General features: G+C 37.4%; 1 pseudogene; it reads right to left on the minus strand.

Moving 5' to 3' along the window:
* Window positions 1–8,410: 8,410 nt before the first annotated feature.
* Window positions 8,411–10,057, minus strand: LOC148547190 (uncharacterized; annotated as a pseudogene).
* Between the last annotated feature and the right edge of the window lie 3,237 nt (window positions 10,058–13,294).

Raw genomic sequence — 13,294 nt, forward strand, 5'->3', positions numbered from 1 at the left:
ATTAAAAGATCTTGCAGATCTGTGGAAAGACCTTGAAGAAAGATATAATCATCAAAAGACAGTGATACTTTTTCAAACCCGATATGAATGGACGCACTTGCGTCAACAGGATTTTAAATCCATAAATAAATATAATTCAGCAATGTTTCGAATCACCTCAGGAATGAAATTATGTGGGGAAAAGATAACTGATAATGACATGCTAGAGAAAACTTTCTCGACCTTCCATGCCTCGAATGTGCTCCTGTAGCAGCAGTATCGAGAAAAAGAATTTAAAAAATATTCTGAGCTAATTTCTTGCCTTCTTCTTGCTGAACGCAACAATGAGTTGCTTTTAAAAAATCATGAAGTGCGCCCAGCTAGCGCTGCCCCATTTTCTGAAGCAAATGCGGTAAATCATAACCCCAGAAGAGGTAAATAGTAAGGTTTTAGTAATAAAAAAATTATGGAAGGAAGAAAAATTATGTTCACTGAAGAGAGAAATTTTGCGTGGTTTAGAATTCAGAATAAGTTCCCGTTGCAAGTATAGTTTCTAAACCAACAAAAGTCCTTTCTTACAAACGTTTTGGTTGTCATAAGTAACAAACCCCTAAATAAATTGATAACCGAAGTATTTAAACATCGGGTCGTCTTCTCAAGGAACTGCAGGGAGGTGTTCTTATTATTGGTTATGAGTTTTGTAAATTGGGGGTTTTGAAAGTAAGGAACAAATAATTTAAATGACAAATAAAATAAATAAATAACTGTAAAATAAACTCTTGGCAAGGTATGAAAATTCGGAAGTCCTATCCTAGTTATCCTTATCAATGGTGATGAAAATTATATTTTGCTCTCCACTAAGTCAACCTCTAACTATGAAGGTAAGTCGAGTGGGTAAATCAATTTAACACCTAAAGTCCTAGTCAATTCCTAAGGAAAGACTAGAGTTATAGGGATTTAAATCAATCAGTAAGGATAACAATTATCAATCACGATGAGTTTGACAACTCAAGAGTTACCAATTAATCAACCAAGGCCAAAAGGGGAAAATCTAAATTATTAATATAAATGAAGGAAAGTAATCATAATTCTGAAATGTCTCAAATTATATTAAATAGAAAATCAAATCTAAACATGAATGGTTCATAAGCCAATCTGGCAACATAAGTAATTAAAATATAGCATTAAAATATCTGAAAGTAAAAGAGAAATATAAAGTAAAAGGAATATTGAACCTGATGAAGAGTTGAAATTCTAAATCCTTTAAGAGGAATCCTAATCCTAAAACCTAAGAGAGAGGAGAGAACCTCTCTCTCTAAAAACTACATCTAAAACTGTGAAAAGTAAATAATTGAAGACATTCTTAATGAATGGATGTATTCCCCCACTTTATAACCTCTAATCTGTGCCTTCTGGACTTAGATCTAGGCCAAAAAGGGTTTCAAAAATTGTTGGGAGCGTTTTCTGTAATTTCTGGTGCGTGGTGTCTGTCACGCGTCACGCGGTCGCGTCATCTGGAGTTTTTCTTGTCACGCGTTCGCTTCGGTCACGCGTACGCATCATCTGCATTCTGCTCAAGGCACGCGTCCGCGTCAGTCACGCGTTCGCGTCGCTGCCTTTTCACGCTGGGCATGCGACCGCATCGTCCATGCGTTCGCGTCGCTGCCAGTTTCTTCAAAAACTCCATTTTGTGCTTTCCTTCCATTTTTGTATGTTTCCTTTCCATCCTTTAAGTCATTCCTGCCTTAGAAGATCTGAAACTACTCAACACACAAATTACGGCATCGAATGGTAATAAAGGGTGATTAAAATAATTAATTTCAAAGCATAGGAAACATGTATTTCACATATATCACATAATAAGGAAGGGAAAGTAAAACCATGCAATTTACATGAATAAGTGGGTGAAGGGTTGAATAAATCACTTAAATTGAGCACAATATATATCATGAAATATGGGTTTATCAACCTCCTCACACTTAAACAATAGCATGTCCTCATGCTAAGTCCAAGATAAAGAGTAAGGTAAGGTTAAGTGGTGGAATCTCATGCAATGCAATCTATCCTAAATGCAACTACCTAAATGAATCATGCAATTCTAATTGTTAGTCACTTGTATATAAAACTTATATGTAGTTAAATTAATTCACATTCTCAAGGAATCATATATGCATAGCCAAACACTTTTACAATTGAGATGGATAAAAAATATTTTTCAAACCTTGCAAGACAATTAACAATTTAAGCAAAGATATACGGTGATGAGCTATTAAACCCTCACTGGATTTTATGTTTACTCTCTAGTCACTCAGTGTTTATTGGGTTAATCACTCTATTCTTCTTTTTATCCTTACTTTCTATAACTTTGTTCTTCATCTAACCAATCAACAATTATAGAATATAGGCATACAAAAATCATGAGGTCTTTTTCAAGGTTGTAATGGGGCCAAGGTAAAGGTAAGGGTATATGTATAAGGCTTAGTGAGCTAATAAGTGAATCATTGATTAGTCTAAGATCTCACCTAACATACATATTTTGTAATTCAAAGTCTCTTAACCTATTTGCCCAACTTTTCTCACTTTGTATTGCAAGCTCATGCATTAACTTTAATTTTATCTCATGTGCATTGATTTTTTTATTTTTGCAATTGGGGAATTTTTGTATCCCCTTAATTAAATACCGAAAATAAAAATTTATTATTATTATTTTTTTAATGCACATGGTAATTTAATTGTTTTGATTTCACATGAGCATGCTTCCCAAATTTTTATTTTGAAACATCTTTATTCTTTTTAACTTTCCTACTTGTTTCTATCATCCATGTTCCCTTAAAGTTCCCCACACTTAAACACTACACAATTTCTATCTTAAGTTAATCAAGGATTCAACTTGGGATTTTTATTTTGTTTTTCTGCTTAAGGCTAGTAATGTGGTTTATAGAACAAGAGGGGATTAAAAAGCTCAAGGGGGCTAACAAGGGTGATATAAAAGGTAGGCTAATTTTGGGATAAGTGAGGAAAAATTCAAATGATGGCCTCAATCATCTCTTAGTATGTATCTATACTCTATAATTGGACATATAGATTAAAACAAAGTAAAGAACACCAGAATGAAAAAGAAGGGCAAAACACACAGGAATAAATATTATGGTTTGAATGTAACCATACAATTAAGCTCAAAACTCACAGGCTGTGTGTTCTCTAGCTCAAAAATCATATATCAGTTATACATGTCATGCAAGTAGAAATTAAGAGTTCCCATTATTCTCAATGTAAAATTTTTTTTGGGTGGCTTTAAAGTTTTAGTGTTCCTCCATGATGAAATGTTGTTAATTAACTAACATGTTATACTATATATACAAGGTGTGTGGATTGTTTTTGATTATGTTAAAATCTCTAGTTTACTTCCTTTTTATTTTCAATTTAAACCAAACTATCATATGCTAAAAGGGTAAACTATACTAATTAATCCACATATTCTATATCTAATAAGTTTAGAATTGCAACTAAACTAAATGGCTAAGGTATAAACTAAAGTGCAAAATACGGAAATAGAGTAAAAATACAGTAAAAGAACAGTGTGCAAGTACTGAAAAATAAAAACAAAGATAAAAATACAGAAAAAATAAACAAAATGAGATAGAAAGAGTCTGTAGTGGTTCACCAAAAAAAAATACGCCAGGGATGGCGACCTCCCCACACTTAAAATAAAGCATCGTCCTCGATGCTCACTCAAGCTGGGTTTGAAGGAGTGTCATCACTGGAAGGATGGGCTGCTGGAGTCTCTGTGGTGGCTTGAGGATCTGCAGACTGGATAAGGGTAGGAGGATCTGTCTGCTGCAGTGGAGGCTCTGACTGGATAGGAATCTCTGCATCTGCGGCCTGTATCTGGTGTGGCTCCGCCTGCTGTGGCGCAGCCTGCTCTGGGCCTGCCTGTGTAGCCTGGGTAGGTGTCTCCTCCTCGTGATCGTCCTCTGACGAATGGATTTTTGACGGTTTAGAATTTCACAAATGAAATCTCGTTGCAAGTATAGTTTCTAAACCAATCACTAATCCTTTCATACAAAAAGTTGTTTGTCACTAAAACAAACCCCTAAAATTTATAAACCAAAGTATTCAAACCTCGGGTCGTTCTCCCTAGGAATTGTAATGAAGTGTCTTGTTATTGGTTGTGAATTATATTTGGGGTTTTTAAGCTTTTGGACAAGAAATATAAATGTCAAAGAAAATAAACTAACAACTAACAAGCTCTTGGCAAGATATGAGAACTAGAAGTCCTATCCTAGTTATCCTTCTCAATTGTGATGAGAATTGTTCATTGCTACCACTTAGTTAACCCTTACTAAAGAAAGGAAAGTCAAGTGGATGAATTGACTTGAGCCACAAGTCCTAGCCAACTCCCAAGGAAAGACTAGCTTTAGTGCACTCCAAACTAATTAGCAATCTCTCCAATTATCAATCAACAAAGGAATTAGATAACTCAAGCGTCACTAATTACTCTACCATAGCCAAGAGGAATAAAATCTATACTAAAATCCAACCAAGCATTTCATCAAACACTTAGAAGGCATAAAAGAAAAGCAAAGTAATTTGATAACAAAAATAGAATCTAACAACAATTATGGCAAGGAATTAACAACAACAATCAAAAGGAACACAATTATTATGAATTACCTCTAATTGAATTGAAAGAAAATAGAAGGAGCAAAAGTAGATCTACAACAAAACATAAGAACAACATAAAGGAAATTACAACTAAAGAATAGAAGAAGATGAATGTAGCAACAAAGAATTCAGAGGTAGAAGGAGATGAAAGCATGAATTAAAATCTAGATCTAAGATTATTAAACTAAACCTAATCCTAATTCTAGAGAGAAGTGAGAGCTTCTCTCTCTAGAAACTAACTCTCAAAACTAAACTAAACTAAAAGTGATTAGTGGTTGGGAGTGATCATGATCATTCTCCTCATGCCTTCCCCTTAATCCTTCATCCTTTTATTCCTTTCCGTTAGCAATTTGGCGCCAAAAATGGGTTCAGAAAACCTTTCAAATCGCCAGGCACGTGTTGCATTAATGAGGTCATGTGCTATCATCGGCGCGTGCGCGCATGGTACGCGTGCGCGTCCTTGGCCTGTTTCGCAATGTGCGCGCGAGCGCCTTGTGCGCGTACGCGTGCACGGCTGACTTTGCTTCTTTGACTTTTTGTGCTTCTCTCCACTTGCATGCTTTCTTCCTTGCTTCCTTTGATTCATGCCTAGCCTATTTCAACCTGAGATTACTAGCAAACACATCAAGGCATCTTATGGAATCAAACAGAAACTAGAATTCATCAAAATAAGGCTTAAAAAGCATGTTTTTCACACTTAAGCACAATTATGGAAGAGATAACAAAACCATGCTAATTCTTAGGCTAAATGTGACAAAAGGTTATCAAAATACTCTAAATTCAATGCAAAACAAACCGTCAAATTGGGGTTTGTCAACCTCCCCACACTTAAACCAAGCATGTCCTCATGCTTAAACCAAGAATGAAGTAAGGGTATGGCATTTATTCAATGGAAACTAACTAAATGCAATCTACCTATATGCAACTATCTAAATGAATGCAAGTGCTGGGTCAAAATAAATCAATTCCCAAGAAACATATATGCACAAGGGCTAAGGACTAGCAAGTCTAATCCACAATTGAATTGAGTTATTAAATATTTTTACAAACTTGCATGAAAATTATGATCATAGGTGAAAACATGTAATTGAACATCAAACCCTCACCGGTAGTGTTTGCACTCTATTCACTCAAGTGTTTAGGGTTGATTCACTCAATTCTCCTCTATTTCATGCTTTCCAAGATTTGTTTTTCTTCTAACAATCAACATTTATTTCATGCATGCATACAAGTATCATGAGGTCTTCTCATTGGTTGTAATGGGGCTAGGGTCAAGGTAGGATGCATATTTGGTCAAGTGAGCTTGAAATTTGAATCTTTGATAAGCTTAAACTTTCCACCTAACCTATGACATCCTATACAATTAAGTTCTAATCTAGCTACCCATTTTTCACCTTTTCACATACTCATGCATTTTCTTTTCATTTCACAACTCATATGCATTGATCTTATTGAGCTTCACCTTGGGGCATTTTGTCCCCTTTTTATTATTTTTATTCTTTTTTTTTTCTTTTTCTATTTTTTTTCTTTTTCCATTTTTTTCTATACTTTTCATATATTTTTTTTTGTTTTTCTCATTTTTTCTTTCTTTCAAACTATATACAAGAGTACCAATGCATAAGGTCTATACATTTAATCAATACATGAGCATGTACCCAATTCCCAATATTTACAACAAAAATACAAAACTACCCTTTTATTCACCCAATGTCCCAAGGTTCCCACACTTGAATGATACACACACTCTAGCCTAAGCTAATCAAAGATCCAAATAAGGACATTTATTGTTTTTCGCGTTAAGGCTTGTAATGTGCTAAATTAAGAACAAGTGGGTTAATCGTAGGCTCAAATTTGGCTAACAATGGAAGATAAAAAGTAGGCTATTTGGGTAAGTGAGCTCAATAAAATGATGGCCTCAATCACATAAATGCATGAATACACAAAATAATGGACATAAAGAATCAAACAAATCAAAGATTACAATCATAGAAAGAGAATAATGCACACAAGAAGGAAAAATAAGTGGTTATAAGATGTAACCATATCATTAGGCTCAAGTCTCACAAGCTTGTGTTCTTAGCTCAAAACATGATCCATAATATATATAATTCAAGCAAGTTCTATGAAAAGTTTTCACTCAAATCAATTGACATGTCCTATAGATAGAAATCTTGAAAAATTCTCATTATCTTGACTAAGCTTATTGTGTATACATATGCAAAAATAAGAAAATGCAAGTAAAAATCCTAAAATCCTAAAATGAAATGCAAAAGTGTTGGGATTAGAAATTTGTCACCCAAAATCGCCGACCGGTCGGACGACCTCCCCACACTTAAAAGTTTGCACCGTCCTCGGTGCACTCAAAGATGAGCAAGGGGGTGCGGCGACTCTCCGGATTGCTATGTGTTCTTTCTTCCACTTCCATGGTTGCTTGTGGTGCATTCGTTATGAAAAACAAAAATATAACACCATAAGATGAGAAGATATAAAAGCAAGGAAGCATACATTGTTGGAATGAGGTAAATCACTAGAATGAGGTGAGTGAATTAGTGTGACATTAAGAAATATTAGGTGTGTGAATTCTAAATTGCGCGGTTTAGAATACACATTAGCATAAAAGCTATGTCACAAAAGAAGCATGCACTTCACTTATCCTAGTGTGCTTGAGATGCTTTAAGTAAGCTTGTAAGGTAAGACAAGCATTAGAGAAGCATGAAAGCATTCAAGTCAAACATATGGATGGATATAATCATGAAATACAAAGCATTAAGGTAAATGCTCAACATTATCCATCAAGAGATTGCCTAATCAAAGAATATGGTTCAAATCACATGGTGGCTAGCTACAACATGCAATTCAAAAGAGTTATAGGCTCGAAGACAATTTTCATCACTTGGTATTTTTCAAAAGGTAAGCATGAAGAACTCAAAACCAAGTAACAAAATATAACCTCAATCATAGAATCCAACAAAGATTATCTAAAATTATTCATGCTAAAATAGCATTTAGGCAATAAGGGATATAGCAATGTATAGTAAACAAAGTCAATACTCCAACACTTATGATGAAAAGAGAGAAAATAAAATGAAAACTAAACTAAAACTAACTAATCAACTAACTAACTAACTAATTTGTTAACTAAAATAAATGGTTGTCAATGGTGTTTGGAAGTGTTGGATGAGGGGTAGGAGAAAGGAGAAGGAAAAAAATAGAAAGAGGAGAAGAAAAGAAATGTGGTGAAGGAAGGAAATCCGCGCGTACGCGCGCATGCTGCGGGCGCGCGGATGGCTTATTTCGAGAGTGACGCGTACGCGTCATGTGCGCGAGTGCGCAAATAGGTTTGTGCCAGAGGCACAACGTTGGCGCGGCGCAGGCACAACTCTCTGGAAAATGTATGGAGGTTGGAACTTCTCAATCCACGCGTACGCTCGCATGGCGCGCGCGCGTGGATGGTCGAAAATGCTGTAAGTGCGCGTACGCGCCATGTACGCGTACGCGTGGATGGTGCTCTATTTTTCAAAATTTTTTCTATGTTTTTGCACCAATCCAAGCATTCCAAACCTCCAAACAGCTACCAAAACACCATAAAACCTTATTTAACATACTTAAACTACCAAACATACTCAACTAACTAAACAAAACATGAAATTAAACTAATTCTACCAATATATACAAAAGAGAAAATGAAAGGATTTTACCATGGTGGTTGTCTCCCACCTAGCACTTTTGTTTATTGTCCTTAAGTTGGACTTATGGGGAGCTTCTCTCAAGGTGGCTTGTGCTTGTACTCATCTTGGAACTTCCACCAATGCTTGGACTTCCAATAAGCTCCATCATTCAAGATTAATATCTCCAAGCTTTGATGGAGTTCTTCACAAACCATGGGCTCCCAATGTTGATCCTCATGTGTTCCCGGATCCCATATTTTGTCTTCACACCCATCTCCAAGTTGATTATCATTAATCCATGTGGGTGGTGAGCAAGGTGAATTCTCAACAAAGTGACTAAACATCCTTCTAGACCCATGTACTCTAGTTATACACCAACCTTTGCTATCAAGCTTTGGACATGTGACCATAATGAACCTAGAAGGATGCTTCCAACCACTAACCATCTCCTTTTTACTCTTAAAGCCACTAATTTTTCTAAGTTGACCATCCGTCTCAAGCAAACCATATTCAAGGGGAATAACAAAGCTTAAGTATAAGGAATTTACCCACTTGAATGAGAGAATGGACGGTGGTGGCTTGGGGAGAGGTATCTCCAATGTGCTTGCAAGCTCTACTCCCTTGTTTGCTTCCTTGTCAACCTCCACCTCTTCATAAACTTCTTCATTTTCAATCCTTTGTTCATCAACTTCCTCTAACTCTTCAACATCACTCAAGTCATAAATGGGAGGTTGAGAGAAATCTACCTCCACATCACTTTTATATTCATTGGGAGAAGGTTCTTCAAATTCAAAGGATTCTTCACCAAGAGGATTGGGTGCATGATCTTCATCACCAAGGGAACTCAATTCTTGCTTCATTCTCTCCAAGTCTCCATATAGAATATGCCTTGGAGGTTGTGCACATTCCTCCTCAACATCAAATTTACTCTTCTTGGAGGGATTTTCTTTGATTTTAGCTTCCCATGGAAGTTCCGCATCTCCTAAGTCTTCAACCACTTCTTCCTCTTCTTCAATGGTCATAGGTTCCTCCAATTGTTCTAACACAAAGTAGCCTTCCTCCTTTTCCACCGGAGTTTCCAATCTCTCCTTCATGCTATGCTCTTCTTGAGCCATGGAAGTTCCTTGAGTGTCCAAAAGTTGGGATGCTAACCGGTTTACCACTGCATCCAAGGCGGTCATGAATTGTTGCACATCCCTTGTCATCTCCTCATGTCCTTGAAGAAGAACACCAAGGGTTCCATCCATTAGAGGTTGGAATGGATAAGAAGGTTCATTGTCTTGGAGAAAGGGTTCATTATAGGAAGGTGGTTCTTCTTGGTGAGATGGTGGTGTGTATTGAAGTAGTTCTTGGGAGTAGTAATCTTAGAATTGTGGTTCCATGTATGGCTCATATGGTTCAAAAGGAGGTTGGTATGGTGGGTAAGGATCATGGTCATATGGAGGTGTTTGTTGAAAATAGGCTTGTGAGTGTGGTTGAGGGTCATGTTGAGGATATGACTCATAGGCATATAGTGGTGGTTCTTGGAAATCACAAGGAGATCCACCATAGCCATTTGATTGATATGCATCAAAGAATGGCTCTTCCTCATAGTGCATTGGTGGGGGTTGTTGCCATGATGATTGATCATAAGCATATGGCTCTTCCCACCTTTGATTGTCCCATCCTTGATACACATCTCCATTATAGTCCTCATCACCTACAACATAGTTGTAATCACACTCATAGCCAAAATGAGAGTTCATAATGGAAAGAGAAAACAAAAATCAAAAGATAATGGAAAATAAGAGAAATAAAATTCTACAACTAGCAAATAAAGCAAAAAGCAAGATATTCACACTATTCACATATGTACAATAACCAATAATATAACACCATTGCAAATCCCCGGCAACGGCGCCATTTTGACGAATGGATTTTTGACGGTTTAGAATTTCACAAATGAAATCTCGTTGCAAGTATAGTTTCTAAACCAATCACTAATCCTTTCATACAAAAAGTTGTTTGTCACTAAAACAAACCCCTAAAATTTATAAACCGAAGTATTCAAACCTCGGGTCGTTCTCCCTAGGAATTGTAATGAAGTGTCTTGTTATTGGTTGTGAATTATATTTGGGGTTTTTAAGCTTTTGGACAAGAAATATAAATGGCAAAGAAAATAAACTAACAACTAACAAGCTCTTGGTAAGATATGAGAACTAGAAGTCCTATCCTAGTTATCCTTCTCAATTGTGATGAGAATTGTTCATTGCTACCACTTAGTTAACCCTTACTAAAGAAAGGAAAGTCAAGTGGATGAATTGACTTGAGCCACAAGTCCTAGCCAACTCCCAAGGAAAGACTAGCTTTAGTGCACTCCAAACTAATTAGCAATCTCTCCAATTATCAATCAACAAAGGAATTAGATAACTCAAGCGTCACTAATTACTCTACCATAGCCAAGAGGAAAAAAATCTATACTAAAATCCAACCAAGTATTTCATCAAACACTTAGAAGGCATAAAAGAAAAGCAAAGTAATTTGATAACAAAAATAGAATCTAACAACAATTATGGCAAGGAATTAACAACAACAATCAAAAGGAACACAATTATTATGAATTACCTCTAATTGAATTGAAAGAAAATAGAAGGAGCAAAAGTAGATCTACAACAAAACATAAGAACAACATAAAGGAAATTACAACTAAAGAATAGAAGAAGATGAATGTAGCAACAAAGAATTCAGAGGTAGAAGGAGATGAAAGCATGAATTAAAATCTAGATCTAAGATTATTAAACTAAACCTAATCCTAATTCTAGAGAGAAGTGAGAGCTTCTTTCTCTAGAAACTAACTCTCAAAACTAAACTAAACTAAAAGTGATTAGTGGTTGGGAGTGATCATGATCATTCTCCTCATGCCTTCCCCTTAATCCTTCATCCTTTTATTCCTTTCCCTTAGCAATTTGGCGCCAAAAATGGGTTCAGAAAACCTCTCAAATCGCCAGGCACGTGTTGCATTAATGAGGTCATGTGCTATCATCGGCGCGTGCGCGCATGGTACGCGTGCGCGTCCTTGGCCTGTTTCGCAATGTGTGCGCGAGCGCCTTGTGCGCGTACGCGTGCACGACTGACTTTGCTTCTTTGACTTTTTGTGCTTCTCTCCACTTGCATGCTTTCTTCCTTGCTTCCTTTGATTCATGCCTAGCCTATTTCAACCTGAGATTACTAGCAAACACATCAAGGCATCTTATGGAATCAAACAGAAACTAGAATTCATCAAAATAAGGCTTAAAAAGCATGTTTTCACACTTAAGCACAATTATGGAAGAGATAACAAAACCATGCTAATTCTTAGGCTAAATGTGACAAAAGGTTATCAAAATACTCTAAATTCAATGCAAAACAAACCGTCAAATTGGGGTTTGTCATCCTCCTCCACCTCAGATGTATCAGAAGGGGTGTCAGGCTCGGAGGGGATGTCGCCACCGGATCGGATCATCAACTTGACGTGCTCATAGCGTCACTTGTTGCGACGCTCCATACGATCCAAGCGAGCGAAGAGTCAATGCACCAAATGGTAAATAGGCTCAGGAGCAGCTGGAGGTGCAGTGGGTGGGGCTGCTTCAGTAGTGGATGAAGAAGGGGCAGCGGAAGGTGCGGCTGTCTCATCAGAAGCAGTAAGGAATGGAGGTCTGTAGCCTAAAGCCAGAAACTTCCTGCTGTGAGGGATAATCTTCTTGCAGTCCGCAGTAGGTGGCTTCTCATCAACATCCTCCCAAGGCACGTCAGCTCGACGGCCTAGCTGGGTGACCAGGTAAGGGAAAGGAAGGGTGCCTCTGACATGGACCTTAGCTATATAGTGCCGGATGAATCGTGGGAGGTACAGGTCCTTACCCTCCATCACACACCAGAGAAGGGTGATCATAGTGGCAGGCAGCTCCGTCTCATGAGTGCTCGGCATAACAAAGTTGCTCAGGATCTGGTGCCAGAGCCGAGCCTCATCATTCAGATACATCAGCTTGATTCCCTTAGGCATTGTTGTGTTCTTTCCCATGACCCAGGGGACAGTCGGATCAAGGGCTATCCTCTGCTTGACAGCATCCCAGTCAAATCTCATAAAACGCATGTCCTCTTCAGCCTTTTGGTAACCGTCAGGCTTATTTGACTTAGGCTGAAGGCGCAGAATATCCTCAATGGCTTCCTCAGTGACCAATATCTATTTTCCTCTGAGGTGCACTGCATCCATGGAAGTCTTGAAATAATTGCAGTAAAACTCTCTTACCCATGAAGCATTGACCTCAGTCAAATTTCTCTCGAAGAAGAACCAGCCTCTCTGTTTGATCTTATCGGAGGTGTACTTCTGTAGTTCTTCTGGAATTTTCAGAGTCCGCTCTAGGTACAGGTTTCTGGAGGTGGCAAACACTGGATACTTCAGCTCACAGTATCGGTTTGCAAACTTAATGGGATCATTGGCAGGGAGGAGCTGGTCAGCCTTCTCCTGCGGGGTAAAGTGCTTTTCCCGCCAGGAGTCATCATGCATAATCTCCAGGATAGACATAGAGGATTCACCTCTTTTCCGTTTGCCAATTGTTGCCTTTCCTTTTCCTTTTCGCTGAGGGTCAGCCATCCTGAAAAATAGAAATCTAGGATATAATAAAAATAGGAAAACAAGTAGGCAAAGAATAAGATAAGAAAATAGTGGCAAAGGAGCAGTGGAATTATGAAATGAGTTGAATAATTGTGCATTTTGGATTGTGTCGGAGTTAAAAAGATGAGATGAGAAATTACAATCCAAAATATGTTATAAGTAGAATACCTGTTAATTAGGAAAAACAATAAACACGCCATGAGTGAAAAGGTTGAAGGAGTTAGGTAAAAAGCAAGGAGAAGTTAGAAAGTTAAAAGTGGTTAAAAGTGAAAAGCAGTAAGTTAGGAGGAAAGAAAGTTAAAGTAAGTGGCATTGAGAATTGTTTCCTAAGTAACAAGAAATACACAAATTG

The sequence above is a fragment of the Arachis ipaensis genome, chromosome B8, assembly GCF_059453495.1.
Source record: "Arachis ipaensis isolate K30076 ecotype BB chromosome B8, ASM5945349v1, whole genome shotgun sequence".
NCBI classification, from domain to species: Eukaryota; Viridiplantae; Streptophyta; class Magnoliopsida; order Fabales; family Fabaceae; genus Arachis; species Arachis ipaensis.